This window comes from Sapajus apella, unplaced genomic scaffold, assembly GCF_009761245.1.
Source record: "Sapajus apella isolate SASKATOON/1434 unplaced genomic scaffold, GSC_monkey_1.0 scaffold92, whole genome shotgun sequence".
Lineage (NCBI taxonomy): Eukaryota > Metazoa > Chordata > Mammalia > Primates > Cebidae > Sapajus > Sapajus apella.
In genome coordinates, this window is record NW_022437032.1 from 5,524,548 (window position 1) to 5,545,440 (window position 20,893).

The following is a 20,893-nucleotide window of genomic DNA, read 5'->3' on the forward strand; positions in this document are numbered from 1 at the left end:
AGTCCCGTGGGGTGTGGCTGAGGCCCATCTTCCTGGAGCCCATGGGAGGGGTGGGGGCAGGGTGTTCTTGTGCAAAATGAGCAAAATCAGTTCTGTTAGGAAGGAGGAAGTGGGGGGAGGGCTGAAACGGGAATAGCTCATTGCCGCTCTCAGCAAATCTGCTTCTTGCTGTCGGGATCTACTGAACTGCCTCCGTTTCTGGGCTGTTTTGAACTGACACTTCCACTTTCTCATACATTCTATAAGCTCATTCATGTTCCTCTAATAAATTTCCTTTCCACTTAAGTTAGCCAAATCTGGATCTCACGGAGGCACCAAATTTCCTAAGTGATCCTCTTCAGTATCATCGTCACCGAAGCATCTTGGCTGATATTTATTGAGCACTTGCTATGTGCTGGGTCCAGTGAGAAGCACTTTACTTGCAGCAGAGATTCTCAACCAGGGGGTGATTTTGCCCCGCAGGGAACATTTGCCAATGTCTGGTGATATGTGTGACTGTCACAACTCAGGGCAGGGGGTGCTGCTGGCATCTAGCGGGTATCGAGGCCAGGGATGCTGCTAAATGACAGCATCACGACCAGGACAGTCCACATGTAGGAGTTATTTGGCACCAAATGTCAGTAGAACAGAGACTGAGAAACTCACTCCTAACCAATCCTGGGGTATTTCATAAAGAAGCAGCCGGTCCGGAATGCCCACAGGGCCCAGATTGAGAGCCCTGGCCTTGCACGGTTAGGTAGTGAATGAGCAGAAGCACCCGCCGTGTGCCTGTCCATGCTGAACAGCAGAGCGGCTGAGGGCCCAGCCTTAGCCCCTGGGAACTCGAGCACATTTTAGTCCTTTAGGTTATTCCACTTGCTCTCTTCCTTGTTCCAAAAGGAGCTTGAGGCAGCCAGAGCCAGTGATCGTTGCTCGTATTGTCCGTGAGTGAGAAAAGGAACTAGCACCACCTGAGCTCCGTGGAGGAAGAACCGCCTCCTCCAGCTCTGGCTATTCGAAGGGGTTCCCCAAGAGAGAATTTTGCGTGGGGCCATGACAGTGTGGACAGTAAGATGATGAGAGGTATATTCAGAAGGGTCAGGTATTTGTCAGGATTTATTTAAACCCAATCCAGGGTGGGTTTTTAAAAGGGAGAATGAGAAAGCCATGCCTGCTTCAGATACAGCTGGATCCAGGAGCACCGTCAGGGGGCTGTCTGTGCCTCTTGGCCGTGCTTTGCCCCATGTCACTGGCATTCTCAGGTGGTCTCTCCTCTCAGGGCAGCACAGTGGCCTTGGCTGCTCCAAGCTGACATCCTACAGTGAGCTCAGCCACCTCAAGGCGGCAATGTCTTTTCTATTTCAAAGTCACAGGATTAATCTCTTGGCCCTGATTGGATCACGTGCTCACCCCTGAACCAATCCCTGTGGTCAGGGGCCTGGGGTTTTCTGATTGGCCAGGCCTGCAGCCCTGAGTCGACCCTGGGGATGGATGGAGTGAACCTCCCTGATTCACAAAACCAAGGGGGTGGAGGCACCATAGGGGAAACTCAACGTGGTTTCCAGAAGGAGGGGGATATGTGCTGGGTGGCCCGAGACACGCGCAGATGCAGCATCCTCACCAGCTCAGCCAACAAACCTAACCAGGACCTGCTTTGAGGCTGGTGCCAAGCCCAGAAATAAATCTGGCACCTTCCTGCCCTCTGAGAGGAAGGGAAGATATAAATAAGTGTAATTCAAAGCACGGTGTGATGTGTCCCGAAAGAAAGAAGCAAACAAAAGGCTACAGACACGAGAGGTGGGCTGAGAAAGGGCACTGGGCTGGCAGGAAAGGCTTGAGCAGGAGTAAGGAGGGGGAGGCCAGGGTGTGTTTGAAAAACAAGGGGTCATCCTCGTGGCTGGCTACGTGGGGAACGAGGCTCCAGAGAGCAGTCAGGCTCCACAGAACAGGACCAGGCTCACCCAGCCAGGGCGTTTGGACTTTCAGCGGGTCAAAGCGGGGAGCCATTGATGGTTTTAGAGCAGAGCAGAAGCAGGATCTGGAGTTGTGTTTTCTGAAGATGAACTCAGCAGTTGTGGAAGGGGAAGTGCTGGGACAGGGAGAGACTGAGAGGGACAATTGAGCAGCTGTCACAACTGTCCCAGGACAGGTACTGGGCATCAGAACCAGGGTAAAGGTAGGGCAGATGTCTTTTCATTGTACCCAAGGGCTGGGCACATAGTAGGTGCTCAATAAATGTGGGGTAGAGCGAGGAATGGGAGAAGGGGCCTGAACCCTGGCAGCTGCAGGAGGGGAGGGCCGATACCAAGGTTATCCAGTTATGCTGAGCAAAGCCCCCACACCACCGTGGGTCCTCGAGGAAGCCATGGCCACCCTGGCCAGCCCCCAGCCTGCTTCTCCTGTGCAGCCTCTGGCGACCACAGCATGTCCCAGCCAGGGATGGGAGTCCGGGAGAAAAGCAGGAAGGAAGTGAGAGGTCAGAACAGGTTGTCTCTGCCTGGGCATGGACTCCCCCTGCAGCTCCTGACTCTTCTCGGGAAACCAGGATGCCAGGTGCCAATGGGCACCTAGAATCGATGACCAGGCAGCAGGGGGCTGGACACGACGCCTTCGGAGGTCAACACACCACCCGATGGTCTCTGAGGCCTAGGCCCCTCCTCTCATTCTTTCTTAGAAAGATTTATACTCAGGAAGCTGCTTCCTCGACAAACCCACTGGGCTTCCTAAATATTCACCAACGACTCATTGGCAGGACATTTTTGCCAGAGCTGCCAACTGGATTTACTGGCAGAGGCACTGGGCTATGAGGCAGTGGGTGGTCAGGGGGACTATAAACGGGGGAAAGTCCTGAGAGAGCAGAGACCATCAAAGCCTCTGGCTCAGCTGTGGTCAGGTGGGGAAACTGAGTCCCTGATCCCTCATGAGGCATGAAACCACCAGCCCATAGCACCTGCCAGCCTCCCTCTTTTCAGAGACCAAAGATAAGAGACGTCTGGGCCAGAGTGGGCTGAGCAGATCCTGAAGGCAAGAAGGACGTGCAGAAAAGGGGTGGGACCCCCACGCCTCATCGGGATTGACTGGGCTTTCATGCTTCCAAATGCCCACTCCCCACTTAATGACAAGAGCGAAAACCTCTGCTCCACCCACTACGCACCAGGCCATGTTCCCATATGTCGCATGTGTTACCTGGTTCCGGCAATAAAAACATGCTGAGCCCCAACTACGTGCAGGATCCTGTTGTAGACAATACTCATGAACAAAATGCCCAAAAGGCCGTGGAACTGACACTCCGGGGTCATCGGAAGTAAACACAGGATGTAGGATGCTAGAAGGTGATGAGTGTTTTGGAGAAAAATAAAGCACAGCTGGGAGATGTGGCTGCCACAGTGGGACCCAGTGGCACAGCACTTTGGAGGTAATGAAGACCAGCCACTCCCATTTGGCAAATGAGGACTCTGGGGCACAGAGAGGCTAAATGACTTGCTCAAGGTGGCAGAGCTACAGAGGCAGGATTCAAACTTGAGTCATCTGGCTCCAGAGTCCTGGCTCCTGACAAGGACTCTGGGTTCTCTGACTTTAGCACAGCTGTCACTAGAGCCTCAAGATGGGGAAGGCCTTGCAGAGGGGCAGGCAGCCGTGGAGGAGGTTGACAGTCACTTTAGCATCGGACCAGCTCCCAGACTGCAGGTCTTGCAATGGGAGGCATTTCTCCTCCCTGAGCCTCAGTTTCCACCTCTGCAAAATGGGGAAGTTGCAACACCCGGCACATAGTGGGGGTTCCTTGAGGTGGCGCTGTGGAGCTGCTTCCTAACACTGGCCACAGCCACCCCCAGCACCTCTCAGGCTTGCCCTCCAACCCATTTTTCACCCACAGCCAAAGGCGTCACCATGAAACACACCACGTCATGGTCCCAACAGATCCCCCCATGGCTGCACCTCACCTCCGACCCTGGCCTGCGGGCGGCCCCTGATGTCCTCTCACCTCCCCTCACTCCCAGCCTCCTAGCTGCTCCTGCGGATCTGCCAGCTCCGTCCTGGCCCCGAGCTTGGGCACCCGCCATTCCCTCTGCCTGAAGCCCCCACCCTCACCTGTCAGCCACGAGCGGAACTCAGCCGAACTCCGAGACAGAGGCTCTCCTGTCCCCTTGGTATCAAGATGCTCCACACACAGACCCCTAGGGAGGTGGAGCCACAGAGACAGGGACAGGCTAAGACACACATGGGCACGCAGACCAGATCTGCTCAGAGCTGCATGCAGTCCAGAGGTACAGAGAGACACATGGCGCCAGACACACAGTCTCAGCCACAGCCACACCCTGGGAGACGCACAGACACCCCAAGCCACAAGGCTGTTCAGACACACTGGCCACAGGCGTGCAAGACGTGCATGGCCACACTCAGAGACAGACACACGTGCCCTCGCTCCCACACACACATGCACAGGCATACCCAGGGAGTCGCAGGCCAGCACCAACGTGGCCCAGAACACCCAGCCACACACATGCACACACACACTTCCCTCTGGCGCCCGGAAGCGCCTGTGCCAAGCGTCCTAGGACAGGGACTGCCTGCAGCCAGCCTTGGCGGGAAGGTGTCATGGAAAACAATACCTCTCCTTTCCCACCATCGGCACAGACTCAAGGACCCATTGTCAGCCTGGCACACACCACCGGGCAGCCTCTGCACAGCCCTCCTGGCGGGCATGCCTGCACGTGGGGGCAGAAGGCTGGCGGCTCCCCAGGCCCACCTGCTCCCATCTGCCCACTGGGGACCCTGCCTCCTCCAGAGCCTCCTGCCTGGTCCTGCAGACCCCGGGGGGCTAGCTCCCTGGCCCACTTTCCCTCCCCGGCCCCTTGGGACTTTCACACTCTCCTCACGGGGTAGCCGAGGCTTAGGAGGGGCAGGATTTGCCAGTTTAAAGTGTGAAATCTAGATTCAAACACACATGCTCTGTGATCTGGGGCAAGTCACTTCCCGTCTCTGAGCCTTGGTTTCCTCATCTGTAACATGGGGTAATGCTAGCACCTACCTCACAGGGCTGGAGGCATAATGAATCGAGTCACAACATACACAACACTGGGGCAGCAGCTGCGGCCTGGGATCTGGGAGGCCCAGGCTGCAGCGACAGCCCTGCGGCTTTCTCACTAGGCCTCGGGCCGCTGACATCACCTCTCTGCCCCTCAGCCTTCTCACCTTGGAAGTGGGGATGGTCACTGACCCCTCCTTTCAGAAGTGTTCCTTCTTCGAGACTCATACACGCAGGGCTTAGGGTGGGCCTGCCACACAGTAGGTGCTCAATCGGTGCTGGCCATGGTCACTATTGGAATGGACTGAGGCTTATTTATCCACTTATTCCTTCTTTTCATTCCTTTGGCCAGTCTTTCCTGTGTACCTACCGCATGTCGTAAGCTAAGCAGTTCACCCTAAAGTTTCTCCATCCCCGTGTGCCCCAGTGGGCTCCTGTTAGATGTTTGTTGACTGACTGAATGACAGGAGGCAATGCAGAGACCATCACTACCTCCAGGCAGCGCAAGGACACTGGCTGAGTGTTCAAGGGCCCTGGGTCAGCCTCTTATGGCTGTGACGCCCGGCCAGGAACACAGATCCCTGCTCCACAGCAAGGCCATGATGAAGATGAGGCAGGGTGAAAATAGAGAGTGGCGCTCAGTGAACACCAGGGCCACCCTGCCAGGGGTGCCGCAATCTTCTCAGGACCTGCCCCTGTTCAGATGGCACCTACTTGAGCAGCCGCACCCGTCCTCGTCCCCTCACCGTGCTTGGCTCATTTCCTCAGAACACGCTCATCAGCCGCTGGCTTCACGGCTCGCGCTCATTGGCTTGCCCAGTTTGCTGTCTGCGCCCCCAGACCCTTGACCTTGGCTTGACTGACATTTGGGGCCAGATCATTCTGTGCATGCAGGCTGCCCCGGCTTTGTAGGATTGGTTCAGCATCCTCCTCAGCCTCTGCCCACTAGATGCCGATAGCGCCCTCCCTCCACCCAGCCGTGACAACCACAGGCATCTCGAGACGTAGCCAAGGGTCCCTTGGGGAACAAAACCGCTCCTAGTTGAGAACCACTGGCTGAGACAATGAGCTGCCAGAGGGCAGGTATTTGGATTTGTTTGGCTCCTGCTGTATGCCCTTGTGTATACAGTAAGCATCAATACATACTTGTGAGCACATCCTGAACGGGTGCATCTCACCGACTCGCGCTGCTCCCCTTTGCTGGAATGCGTTTCCACTGCCCCTTTCCGGTGCGCTCCTACTCATACTTCAAGACCCTGGTAGGGAAATTATATGAGGAAAGTGGGCCACGCAGGGACTGCGTGAACAGGAAAGTACCTACTATGCGCCACTAGGAAAGGGGCACCCACGACCCTACTCCCAGCCCAGTGTGGCCACATCTTCCCATTTTTCAAGAGAAGCCAGAGAAAAGGATTTTAGGTGAAATCTCCTGGCATTTCACATGTTGGCAACTGATTCACGTTAAAAAAACGTACTTCAAGGGCCAAACGAAACATATCTCCAGAATAGACTTGGCCCCTGGCAGCTGTCACGGAGGTCTACTCTAGGAGGCTCGATGGGTACGAACACCTTTGAGTATCACGAAGCTGAAACAGTTCTTCCTGGTGTCACCTGTGTGCCCTTTGTTGTAGCAGTCGTGGGAGGGGTTCTCATACAGCTGAGGCAGCTCTGATGGGAGACAGAAGAGCAGAGGTAGCGCCCCCAGCTCTGAGCCGTACCCGCAGGCAACTGCCAGCCCACCCCAGACCAGCTCCTTTCCCAGCTCAGCCCAGGGACTCCTTACCCAGAGTCCAGGGTAGGGATGGCAGTGTGGGGAGGACTCAACCTGGGGCCGTGAGAAGCCTGTTTATGGCTCCAAAATTCCTATGCACCAGGCCCGGGGGAAATTAGTGCTCGTTTAAGGCTGTTCACCTCCAAACTCCTTGGCCTCTCCAAGAAATTAAAAACAGGGAAACTGAGGCAGGGCTGGGCCTCATGGAGACTTGGGCCTGCCAGCCCTGGGCAGGCTTGGAGGCGGCCAGAAGGCTGACTTCTCCGGAAAGTCCCTCGCATTCAGGAACTGGCTGGGTGCCAGAGAGTGAGAACACCAGGGGTCTCCTATTCTCGGAGGCTTCTGCCCCCTCCGGGGGCTCCTCAAGCGGAGCTGGGACAGGACTTTCCAGAAACAGAAAGTCGAGAAAGCCTCTCTCTGGAAACTCTGAGCCTCCTTGATGGAACTTGCGTTCTGCTTTGGGGGCGAATGTGGGACTGAGGGACAGGAGAGCATGGTACGAACCCCAGTCCTAAGCCCCGATGTGGGCTGGAGATCCTCAAAGCCAGGGCCCTTCTCGAGAGTCCGATGGGCCCACCAGCCGTTTCTCTCACCCAGACCCAGGTCACACCGGACACTGTCACCATTGTCCTGCAGCCAAGAGTCCCGCAGACCAGAATTGAAAGCCTCGCCCCACTGCAAGCTGAGGCAGGCCACTTGGGCTCTGCGGCCTCATTTCTGTCTCTGTCAAATGCATCCTTCCGTTGTAGGAATTCAACCGGCACGTGACACGGGGCTGGTGCTGGGCAGAGGAGAGAGGAAGTGACAGTTGGTGAGCACGCACCCTGGGCTGGCGCTAAATCCGCCACCCACGTCCTTCTTCCCTCCTCACCACACAACCCTGCATTTGTTCATTCAACAAACATTTGCTGAGCGCCCACGACGTGCCAGGCTCTGAAGATTTGATGGACAACATGTAGAACTGGACTCTGCCTGCAGGGAGCTTACAGCCTGGCCAATGGGGAGTCGTCAAGTCCCCAAATGATTGTGTCAAGTAGTGGTCAGTGCTACAGGAAAACATTCATGCAGGGTGAAGGGGTAAGGCGAGGGGAGCAATTTGGAAGGGGAGGCAGAGCAGCACTCATGGGGCCATTTAAGCGGACGCCCAGGTCAGGAGAGGGAAGAAGCCCTGTGGCTCTCTGGAGGAAGGATGCTGAAGGCAGCAGAAACAGCACGTGCAAAGGCCCTGAGGCAGGTGTGTGTTTAGCATGTTGGAGGAACAAAGAGGCACCCAGCGTGGCAGGAGGAGAGGGAACCAGGGAGTGAGAGGAGGTGGGCCAGGTGCGGTGGCTCACGCCTATAATCCCAAGCACCTTGGAAGGCTGAGGCTGGGGGGTAACTTGAGCTCAGGAGTTCAAGACCAGCCTGGGCAACGTGGCAAAAGCCCGTCTCTACAAAAAATACAAAAATTAGCCGGGCATGACAGCACCTGCCTGCAGTCCTACCAATTTGCGGGACTGAGGTGGGAGGATGGCTTGAGCCTGGGAGGTGGAGGCTGTAGTGAGATGCGTTCGCACCACTGCACTCCAGCCCGGGCCACAAAGTCAGACCCTGCCTCAAAAAAAGAAAAAATAAAAAAAAGAGAGAGAGATGAGGTTGTAAGGAAAGCTTGAGAAAGATCTTGTAGGAGCTGGTAGACCTCAGAGATCTTTGGTTTCTCTGCCAAGTGAGGCAGGAGCAATGGGAGGGTTGTGAACACAGGAAGGCCAGGCCCTAACCTTCTACACTGACCGCCATCCTAAAGGCGAGGAGCTCACGCCTGCAATCCCAGCACTTTCAGAGGCCAAGGCGGGCGGATCGTGAGGCGAAGAGATGGAGACCAGCCTGGCCAACATGATGGAACCCTGTCTCTACTAAAAATACAAAACAGTAGCTGGGCCTGGTGGTGAGAGCCTGTACTCCCCGCTATTCAGGAGGCTGAGGCAGGAGAATTGCTTGAACTCTGGAGATGGAGGTTGCAGTGAGCCGAGATTGCACCACTGCACTCCAGCCTGGCGACAGAGTGAGACTCCGTTTCAAAATTAAAAAAAAGGTGAGGAAACAGTCTCAGAGAGGTGAAGTTACACACCCAAGGTCACACAGCCAGCAAGTTGCAGAGCTGGAGGTGGCTCCCACATCCCCGTGGCTCCCAAAGCCAGCCTCTTTCCATCCCATCAGCTGTCTGTGTGTCTGGCGTGAGTCAGGAGGCTGGATTGCTGGGAGAGGAGAGCCTTTCTACAACCGCTTTTCGGAGGCTCCTGGCTCTGCCTGGCACATCCCCTCCTTCCCCACCCTGCCTTCTCCCTTGCCCTCAGCCACCCTCAGCTGCCTGGAGTGAGTGCCTGGCGGTTAAGGCCATCCCCTCCCAAGCGCAGATTGGATTTGGGGGCAGTAGAAAAAAACAAGCCTAAAGAACTCCCCCACTAATGGGGGGTGACAGGCAGGGGCTAGGGTCTCCAGAGCAGCGTGGCTCTGCCTCTAATTTGCAGAGTGGCCAGGGTAAGTCCCTGGCTTCCAAAGTCATGCTTGTTTGAAGGACAATCACTTTCTTTTTCTTGTAAAAAGGAAGAGAAATTGTCAGCCCCTCAGTTTCACTCTGAGCCCGTCCGCTGTCTTTCCAGTAACTGAGGGCGAGCGGCTGAGCTGCGCCTGGAGGCTGCCTGCTGCCCTTGGGGGCCGTGCTTGATGCCACCTGGCCCCGCTTTGCGTCACCTCCCTCTCAACACCCCTCCCGCCCCCTCCAATAATTGTGGTATTTGGTTTTCCCTCAACCCCAAATGTGAAACTCTCCTGGAGGTAGTGCAAAAGGAAGTTTGTGAATCTCTGAACTGTGGTCGAATGAAGGTATTATTAGGCGCCTGCTTGCAAGGGTGGTGAACTTCTGGTGCTAAAAGCAGACTTGCTTTTCAGTAAATGTTATTACTCAGAAGGAAGTTATTACCACCACCGCCACCTCGAGCCTCTTCCAACTGCCACTCTGTCTGCCAGGCCGAGAGGAAGGGGTCTCTCAGTGGCTCCCGATGACCCCATCAGCCCCCAGGGGGAGCTCTTGCTGTCCCCGCTGACCCCGGACGCCCGAAGCTGAAGTGCCAGCGCCCACAGCCTGCCTAGGCAGCGCGTCTCAGGGTAGTGGCGGTTTGCTGACTCAGCATTTAAAAGTCCCAAAGCTTGAGTGATCTTGGCTGAGCTGGGCTGGAGCTACAGGTGGGGTTGGGGGGCACACGAGAAGGCTGCCCGTTGGCTGTTTTTCAAGGCTGGCTGTTTTTTCAGAGCTGTTGACCATCTTGGGGACGCACCTCGCCTAATTCCAGTTTCCTCTTCTCTAAAAGGGAAGGGTGATCATACCTCAATGGAAAGAGCTAGCGTGTTAATTATTCTAGTAGATACTTAATAAGTGGTAAGGTTATTATTAACAGTGAACATGATTCTGGATTGAAATCAGATAGACCAGGGCTCAGCTCTCAGCTCTGCCACCTCCTAGTTGCACAACCGTGGACAAGTCCATTCTCCTCCCTGTGCCTCAGTTTTCTCTGGATCACCCAGAGGTGGTCATAGCGTCCATCACTCAACGTTGTTGGGAGAATTCTGTGAGCTGGAGCACGCAAACCACAGGCACCCAGTAGGTGTCAGGAGGCATGAGTTCCATTCCTGCTCTGTTTTGCCTTACAGAGGATCGCCCACCGGGCTGTGACCCCACCTGAGCAGTCCCAAACACAGGCTCCAGGTGTTCTTCCTTCGTTGAGAGCCAACCATGGAAGTTTGCACCAGGGTCCAGTGGGCAGACAGGCGTGACCAGGCCAGACTCTGGGGAGTGAACGGACCACTCAGCAGACACTTCTCTGTGAGAAAGGAGTCAAAACAAACCCCCTGGCTGGCGGGGTGTGATCCCAATCTAGACCTCTCAGAGGACGCTCGGCTTCAATCCTCTGCCTGCCTCCCTGTCACCTTCTCTACAGCCCTGAGAAGTGACAGTTACGCTTACTGAGCAGCCACTGCAAGGGAGCATTGTGCTCCACATGGCTCCCGAATCATGTCATCGTGTCCCCCCAGCAACCCCACGAGGCAGGTCCTCTCACTGCTCAGCCACCTGCAGGTGTGGAAACTGAGGTCCAAGGAGGCCAAGAGACTGGTAGCGGAGATGTGAAGCCAGCCCATCCCGTTGTCAGGCCCACACATAATCGCCACACTACTTCCGATATCTGAGAACAGAGTGTCTGTGTTACCAAAGATATAATTATATTTAGTAGCGTCTGGGTATAGAAAATTGTATAATGTATTCTTTTGTAAATGTATTCTTTTGAGATTATTATAGATTCACATGCAGTTGTAAGAAATAAACAGAGCGATCCCATATAGCCTTTCCAGTTCCCCGAAATGCTAATGGTCACAATGAAGATATTGACAGTGATATGGTCAAGATACATAACATTTCTATCACCATGAGGATCCCTCATTGCCCTTGTATAACCAAACCTGTTTCCCACCCCCAACCCTGCCCCTGAGCCATGGCAACCGCTAATCTGTTCTCCATTTCTGTAATTGTGTGGTTTCAAGAACGTTACATAAATGGAATCATATAGTTTATGTAACCTTTGAGGATTGGCTTTTTTCACGCAGCATAATTCTCTGAAGATTTGTTCAAATTATTGCGTGTTATCAATATTCCTTTTTATTACAAGTAGCAGTCCACAGTATGGATATACCACAGTTTTTGGTTTTTTGTTGTTTTTTTTTTTAACTATTCACCCATAGACAGGCTTTGGGGTAGCTTACCAGTTTTTGCCTGTTATGAAGAGAGCTGCTATGAAGATTTGAGCACAAGTTTTTGCACAAACATAAGTTTTCATTTTTATGTCCAGGATTGCAAATGCCAAGTCACAAGGCAGTTTTTAAAAAACTGTTTTCCTGAATATGGTATGGTTTTGCATTCCCACCAGGAATGTGTGAGTGATCTAGTGTCTCCATTCCTCACCAGTGATGGAACAGTAGACTTCTCATCATTTTTATTTTGGTCATTCTGATAGGTGTGTAGCAATATCCGATTGTGGTCTTCATTTGCATACCCCTAATGGCCAATGATGTTGAACATTTTTTTCATGAGCTTATTTCCATCTGCGTGTTCTTTTCAGTGAAATATTTATTTGTGTCTTTTGTTCATTTTCTATTTGGATTTTTTTAACTACTGACTTTTGAGAGTTCTTGAGAGCTCCGTTGAGTTTTGAGGGTTCTAGGTTCTAGTCCTTTGTCAGATGTGCAGTTTGTAAATATTTTCTCCTAATCTATAGCTTGTCTTTTCATCCTCTGAATAGAGCCTTTCATGGATTCAAAGTTTTCAACTTTGATGAGGTCTGATTTATCAATTTTTTCCTTTTATAAATCGTGGTTTTGTTTTCACATGCGATAATTCTTCGCCTGGCCTTAGATTCTGAAAACTGATTTTCTCCTGCTTTTTTCTCAACGTTTTATAGTTTTATGTTTAAGTCTGTGATCTATTTCGAGGGAAGTTTTGTGTAACGTGTGAGCTTCGAGTCAATGCGCTTTGTTTCTTGCATGTGGATGTCAGATTGTTCCAGTACTATTTGTTGAATAGGCTTTTCATCTTCCATTGAATTGATTTGCATCTTTGTCAAAAATCACTTGGGCACATCTGTGTGTGTCTATTCCTAGGTTCTCTACACTGTTCCACTGTTGTATGCATCTGTCCCTCTGCCAACCAGACTGTCTTGATTACCACAGCTAAACAGTAAACCTTAGCATTGCATCCAATGTGTCTTCCCACCTATAGAAAATTGTATATTGTATTTTAATTCTTTGAGAAGTGGGGTGGCAAATCTTTGTTATCAATTTATTTGTTTAAAGAGACAATAATGTTTTTCATGGAGGTAGCATGGCCGAGTGGTCTAAGGCGCTAGATTAAGCCTCCAATCTCTTCAGAGGCGTGGGTTCGAATCTCATGGCTGACAACTTACTGGCCAGGTGTGGTGGCTCATGCCTGTAATCCCAGCACTTTGAAAGGCCAAGGTGGGTGGATCGCTTGAGGTCAGGAGTTTGAGACCAGCCTATCCAACATGGCTAAACCCTCTCTCAACTAAAAAAACACAAAAATTAGCTAGTGGCACACCTCTGTAATCCCAGCTACTGAGGAGCTTGAGGCACGGAATCACTTGAACCGGGAGGTAAAGTTTGTAATGAGCTGAGATGACGCCAATGCACTCTAGCCTGGGCAACACAGCAAGACTTGGTATCAAAAAAATAAATAAATAAAATAAAGTAAAATAAAATAAAAATAGAAAGAGAATAGTGAGACAGAGATGACCGAGGGTCCACCAAAGACTCATGCTCCTCCTCCTGTATGTTGTAGGTAAGTGGCCACCCAGCCAGGGAACTACATTTCCCAACTGACTTTGTGTCTAGGTGGAACCATGTGATAAATTCTGTCCAGTGAAATGTGAGGGGAACTGAGGTGTATGTCATTCTTGGCTGAGCTGGTTGAGCATAGGTTTCTCTCCTCCACCACTTCTCCTCTTCTGGTGACTGGCTGGATGTTGATCCTCAGGGAGATCTTGGAAGCGTCTGTTGCAGGTGACTGAGCCCCCATCTGTCAGATTCCTGAGTGACTGATTTTATGAGACAGAACTCCTCCTCCTCATTGACCATCCCAACAACAAGAAATGCCTGCATTTACAAATGAAATGTTGGAATACTACTAAACTGTAAAAATTGAAATAAAAAATACAGCTTATAAAATATCCGTCCATGTACAACTTATAACGCTTTCATGTGCCCCTGGCATGTTCATGGTAGGGAAATACACACACACACACACACACACACACACACACATATATATTTTGGAGGCAAGGTCTTGCTTTGTTGCCCAGGCTGGAGCAGAGTGGCACAATCTTGGCTCATGGCTCACTGAAACTTTTGCCTCCCAGATTCAAATGATTTTGTGCCTCAGCCTCCCATGTAGTTGGGATTATAGGCATGTGCCACCACACCTGGCTAATTTTTGTATTTTTAGTAGAGACGGGGTTTCGCCATGTTGGCCAGGCTGGTCTTGAACTCCTGGCCTCAAATGATCCTCCCATCTTGGCCTCCCGAAGTGCTGGGATTACAGGCATGAGCCACGGTGCCCAGTGGGAAATACATATTCTAAATCTTATGAGAGATGTTAATCTACGCTCTTCCTTCTACAACTAGAAAAACAGAGGCTCAGAGAGCAAAGGGGTTTGCCCAGGATCACACAGCTAATTCAAGGGCTGAGCCCAAGTGATTCCACTCATTAAATATAACTGATTTCCATGAACTTTTTATTCCTCCTTTTAAAAAAGTATGGGCAAGTCTGAGCGTGTGTCATCCAAGACTCAAAGTGGACAATTATAAAAACAAATCATAATTAATAATTCCTTATGAAACGAGTCAGAGAACTTCCAGGGCAGGGTGGCGCCAGTTTTGGGGAGAAGTAATTTTAAGACTTCCCGCCTTTCACAGGGTTGAGGGAGCAATTTAAAATAAGCTCTAATAAACACGGCTCATACAGCTGTGACCTTTGGAATGAAGGTCTCGCCTTCAGAAGCCGATCAGCCTTCATGATGTGGGGTTTGCCTGTGTGTTGAGGTTTTAAAAAAAAAAGACCACGAGGAATTTATGGGAAACAACAATTCCTTGTGGTTGCCGAACCAAGTGAGTCAAAGGGCGTCAGAGAGAGCAACTCCAAAGCACATGAGGGGGGCAGTGCCAAGGACTCCTTTGTCAGACTTGCAGCCCTGGGTGCTGAGGACAAGCCTGCTCTGCTACTGAATAGCTGTGAGTCCTTGGTCACTGACTTCACCACTCCGTGCCTCAGTTTCCCCATCTATGGGATAGGGATTATAAAATTACTCACCACACGAGGGTATTTGAGACTAAAGGGAGGTAATGTGGGTAAAGCTCTGAGCACAGTGCCTGGCATATAGTTGGTTCTCAGTTTACCCTTGTAACATTATTACAGGATGAATTCCCCTCTGGGGACAAAGAATTGAGATCGCCATACTCCCCTGTTCTGCAGTTCTCAGCTGAGGCTTCACATTTTAAAAATACTGAGTCTCGGCTAGGCGCAGTGGCTCACGCCTGTAATCCCAGCATTATGGGAGGCTGAGATGGGCGGATCACAAGGTTAAGTGTTCAAGACCAGCCTGGCCAACATGGTGAAACCCTGTCTCTACTATGATTACAAAAATTAGTTGGGCATGGTGGTGGGCACCTGTGATCCCTGCTACTTGGTAGGCTGAGGCAGGAGAATCACTTGAACTCAGGAGGCAGAGGTTGCAATGAGCCAAGATTGTGGCACTGCACTCCAGCCTGGGAGACAGAGCAAGACTCTGTCTCATTAAAAAAATAAATAAATAAATACAGGGTTTTGCCCAGAGTATCCACTGCAGTGGCTTTGGGGGTAGGCATGGGCATAGGAATCTTTAGGGTTACCAGGCAAATCTAGTGGGCAGCTAAGTCTGAGAGCCCCTTCCTAAGGACGGCACAGTCTCATTGTGGTTCTGTCATTCACATCATACTGTAATAAAACATCGGTCCGCAAGTTTCCTTTTCTCTATGTTTGTTTTAAGCTCTAACCATGCGGCTGCTCATATATCCAGTTCATTGCTTTTGCTTTCTGATTTCTGCTTCCTCCACGTTTGTCTCCCAGCATGGACTCCAGGGTGCCTGCCCCCCGGACCCCTCCCCGCAGGACTTCATGACAAACTCACTCCCTGTATGCCCTTGTCTGGGTGAGAATTTGGGGATATCTTTGAGATGCCATATTATTATGAAAGTTGAACCCAGTGATCCCAGTGACTGAATCTGAATATCAGGGGAATGGCGGCTCCAGCCCCCAAAGTTTTTCAAATGCTCTCCCAGTGATTCTGAGGATGAATTAGAATTGGGACTCATTAACTGAACCAAAATAGCCATCATGGAAATACCAGAAAACTTTTGGGGAAAGAGGAAATGTCGATGAGCTGAAATTGTCACCCCAATGCCTTTATCTGGACATTCACTGAGGGCCTGTAACAACCAGGCCCTGGGGACAGACAGGAGACCACAGTTTGTTCAGAGGCCAGGAGAGTGGAACTCAAGACTGCGTGACACGCATGTTCTTAACACCCAAGATGTAACCCTTGGCCCTAAGTTGTTCACTCCCCCGTGGGACAGGCAATTACAATCACCGTGATTGATGCAAATATTAAAAGCTCATGAAGTGATCGACTGATAACGAGGGTCAGGGAGGGTTTCCTCAAGGGCTGGGCTTTGAAGAGTGAATAGGAGTCTTCTTGCAAAAGGTCAGGAACCAGGAAACATTTGTACAGCTGCTGTTGCTGCCTGCCCCGTGTCCCTAGACAGATGCTTCCTGCAGATGTCTGCTTGAGCACTTGCATTTAGCCATGGGTATGCGCTTAGCCAGAAGTTCCAGAGAATTGGAACTAGCCCCTGGAATCAGCCCGCAGCTCACGACTGAGGGAAAGTCGGAAGATACATGATCCCTTCCCTTGCGACTGGGTTGGAATGACTGAAGTGAATGTTCATTGCTGTCTCCCAGAGTTCTCTGGTGGGCCTGAGGTCTAGTTGCCCACAGTGGTGATTGGTTTAATAATATTTATTTTATTTTCTTTCTTCCCTATTTTGATTACCCAACTGCAATGGGTGCTTTCTGAGATCACCACCTAAATTATACTCTTCGCACTTGAATTTGTGTCTGAGGGTCTGTTTCTGGAGAACTCGTGGAGGAGATCAAATGTGCAGAGGCCCGGAGGCTGGAAGCCACACAGCATGTCGGGGAGATGGCCAGCAGCTGGTGCACAGAGTGGAATTTGGAGGAAAGGCTGAAGAGGACAGAGACACGGACCAGGAGCAGCCATGCGGGCCTCCACCGCCGCACAGAGGTCCCCGGCTTCTTCCCACATTCTCTGGTCGGAGCAGGCAGGGAAATGAGCTGGTTATGCAGACACTCTGAGGATGTTTGTGTAGGGCTGGTGGGCTGGAGAGTGCCCAAGTTCTCCAGTCATTGCTTCAGTGATCTACCTGGCCTTTGAGTTTATTTGAACAAGATTCAATTGTGCCCTGGACAAAGACAGAAGACTGGCAAGTGGCCATTGGTTTGATTGCTTAGTGACAGCCCAGCAGAGTAATAGCTGCCCATCCAGTCTGACTTCCAAGGGAGGGTTCCATCCCAGATAAAAGAGCCCCCCACCCCCCGCCCATCCTGCAGCCTGGATTCTTAGACCTCCCACTCAATGGGTCAGCAGTGCCTGCCAAGATACTGCTTTTTCTGAGTCCCTCTCCCATGCAGTGCCCAGCCTCGGGGGCAAGCAGACACCTAGAACTCCAGACAGGGCTCTGGCAGACAGCCAGCAATCCCATCACACTCTGGGGCTCTGGGGGAAATGACGGTGCCAGTCAGGGCCTTGGTTTGCTGCTCTGTCTAATGGGCCTGTGGGTCGTGGGTGCAGCCACAGGACTGTGAGAGAATTTGAGAATTTCTTGGAGACTTTATATTATTATCAGAGTTGAACCCAGTGATCCCAGTAACCCAGGGAACCCTGCAATATCTAAATTAGAGCCCAGCCAAGCCTCGCATTTTACAGAGGAGAGAAACCAAGACCCGGAGAGGGAAAGAGGCTTACCTGAGTTCACCCAGCAAGGCAGTGTCAGGGAAGGACCATGGCTTTCACGCCAAGTATGACAGGGTGACATAGGACACGAGGCCTTATCTGAGCCACACTGCCCAGGTCCAAACCCTGCCTTCGTTACTCTAGCTGAGTGACTCTGGGGGCCTGTTACTTAGTCTCTCTGAGCCTCAGTTTTCCCCTCTAAGCAGTGGCGATTGTGACACATGCCCTCACAGGACCACTGTGGGCACTAAGCAGGGGCACTTTCTTGCCCCTCACCCTACATAATGACTCTGGAGGACCAGAGGAAACACCGTCCCTAGCTGCCCAGAGAGAGCCCAGAGGCAGCTTCATCTATGAGCTCCCCCTCCTTGCTTCAAAAAAACAATCTGCTCTGTGGGGGTTGGGGGTCTGCCCAGATAGGGATCATCTCTGTGTCTGGCCACGATGCTCCATACCACACCTCCATCAAGCCCCTCCCCTGTGGACTGCAGAAGCCTCCAGGGCCCACTTGACAGGTTACACGTCAAAGTTCAGTTCAGTTGCAGGAAAGTTAAGTTGCTGACTTGCCAGCAACTTCCCACCCTTGGCTGTAGCAGGCCAGGCAGGGAGGAAGAACAAAGGCTTTTGTCTGCCCAGCCTCAGAGGAGGGTGAGAAATAGAAATCCTGCCCAATCATGTGGAAGCCCCCACAGCTCCCTGCTCGGGCGTGGGGCCAGGGGAGGCAAGTCAGGGCAGCCAAGTGAGAGACCCACAGCCCAGGGGTGGGAAGTGATGCTGGGAGAAATGTCCATCTGCCCACCATCTATCCACCCACCCATCTACCCATCCACTCACCCATCCATCCGTCCTTCATTTCTTCCATCTGCCAACCCTTTCATCCACCAACTCATCTACCCTTTTATCCATCTATCCATCCATCCCTTCCCTCTCTCACTCCTTTGATCCATTCATCTACCCATCCACCTACCAATCTATTCATCCATCTATCCACTCCTCATTCCCTCTATCCACCCACCCATCTATCTACCACCCCTCCATCCAAACACTCATCCAACCTTCTATCCATCCATCCGTCCATCCATCCACTTATCTATCCACCCACCCCTCCATCTAAGCATCCATGCATCCATATACCCATTCATTCATTCAGCTATCTATCCATACACTCATTAATCTACCCATCTACTCATCCATCTATCCCTTCCTTCCTCCCTCATATCATCCATCCATTCATCCACCCATCTGTCTATCCCAAAAGCGCATATTGAGCATCATGGAGGCCAGGCCCTGGGTTGGGCACTGGGGATACAGTTGTGAATAAAGTCTCTGCCTTCATGATTCTGATATTCTACGCAGGTAATGGACAAAAAGAAACTATACGACAGTTTAATATAATGACAGAAGGTGGTAAGTGGCTAGAAAGAAAAATAAACCCAGGTAGGAAAGCAACATGCAGGGCCACTACAGATGGAGTGGTCAAGGAAGACAAGAAATGATGGGCTGGATCTGGCGGGGGAGCAAGTGCAAGGCCCTGAGGCAGGACTAAGCTCAGCGTGTTGGAGCAACAGCCTAGAGGCCAGGGAGGTCATCATGAAAGGAAGGAAGGGGAGGGGAGCAGAGCCGAGCGGGGGTAAAGCTGGAGAGGCTGTGAAATAGGAGGCGCAGCTCTATCCAGTCAGGGGATGGTTCCTTTCCCTCTTTAGACCTTGGTTCTCCCATCCGTATAATGAAGTTCTGGGTGAGATCATCCTTTCCTATCTGAGGCTCTGCCATTTAAAAAAGATGGTCTTGCTCTTGCCTGGGGAGCAGGGTCTAGAATGTAAAGGTAAAGAACGCAGGCTCTGGGCCAGGCGTGGTGGTTCGTGCCCGTAATCCTAGCACTTTGAGAGCCAAAGCCATCGGATCTCTCGAGTTCAGGAGTTGGAGATCAGCCTGGGCAACATGGAGAAAACCCCTCTCTACAAAAAAGTGCAAAAATTAGCCTGGTGTGGTAGTATGCACCTGTAGTTCCTGCTACTCGGGAGGCTGAGGTGGGAGGATGGCTTGAGCCCAGGAAGTGGAGGTTGTAGTGAGCCAAGATCATGTCGCTACACTCCAGCCTGGGCAACAGAGCCAGATTCTATCTCAAAAAAAAAAAAAAAAAAAAAGAACGTAGGCTCTGGAGTTAAGGTATTTGATCTCTCTGAGTCTCAGTGTTCTCAAGTGCAAAAATGGGAATAATAATGGTGTTCTCAGCAGGACTCGATGGGATAGTACAGGTAAAGCACCTATCCCAGACACCTTCCTCCCTGGCCACTGTTATACAACTAAGTAAGACAGCAGTGGTAGCCTCTGCTGACCCCCAACTCAGAGCAAAGAGTACAAAGCCCTCAGATGCCCCTCAGTGGGGATACTGGTCTTGGGGGGCCGGGCAAGGCTGGCACAAGTCTGAGGACTGCTCAGCTGTAATCATAAGGAGATTTCTGTGGGAGAGTATGGACAGAGCCCTTTGAGCAGCTCAGAGGCCTCCTTCCTAGACAGGCAGCTCTGCACCAGCACACAGCTCAATTCCTAGTCAGTTACACCTTGTGTGTTGCCATGGCCTTGAGTTGTCCATTCCCTTCTCCGGACCTCGGTTTTCAAGTCAGAAACTTGTTTGGCTTCTCATCCCAGCTCATCTGGTCCATTCCTGTCTCAGGACCTGATATGGTTTGGCTATGTCCCCACCCATATCTCATCTTGAATTGTAGCTCCCATAATCCCCATGTGTAGTGGGAGGGACTCCCTGGGAGGTAATTGAACCATGGGGGCAGGTCTTTCCCATGCTGTTCTCACGATGGTGAATAAGTCTCATGAGATCTGATGGTTTTATCAAGGGCAGCTCCCTGCACTGCTCTCTTGTCTGCCACCATGTAAGCTGTGCCTTTGCTCCTCCTTCACCTTCAGCCATGATTGTGAGGCATCCCTGGACATGTGGAACTATAAGTCCATTAAAGTTCTCATTATTAAATTTCCAACTCTCAAGTATGTCTTTATTAGCAGCATGAGAACGGACTAATACAGGACCTTTGCATGTGCCGAGCTAGTCCCCTGGTGTGCCCTTCCAGCTCCTTCTCCTCCTTCAGGGCTCAGCTCAAATATCACTGCAGGGAGGCCTTCCCTGAACTCCTACTCCAACATAACCCTGTCCGCATTCATCCTGTGCCCTTGCACATGGCAAACTTGCTTTCAGAATACAACTGAACACTTTCTGAAATCATCTGCTATCTCCCTGTTTGCTTCTTTATTGCCTGTCTTCTGGACTATGACATCAGCTTCACCAGGTTAAACACTGTATCTGTCTTATCCACAGTGGCTCCAACAACTAGTGCAAAATAGGTGCTCAGTAAATATTTGCTGAATGAATAACGGGGACTTAATCACTCCTTCAGTTTTCTCTTAAAAGTTTTGCCACTTAAATATTAATTTTAATTA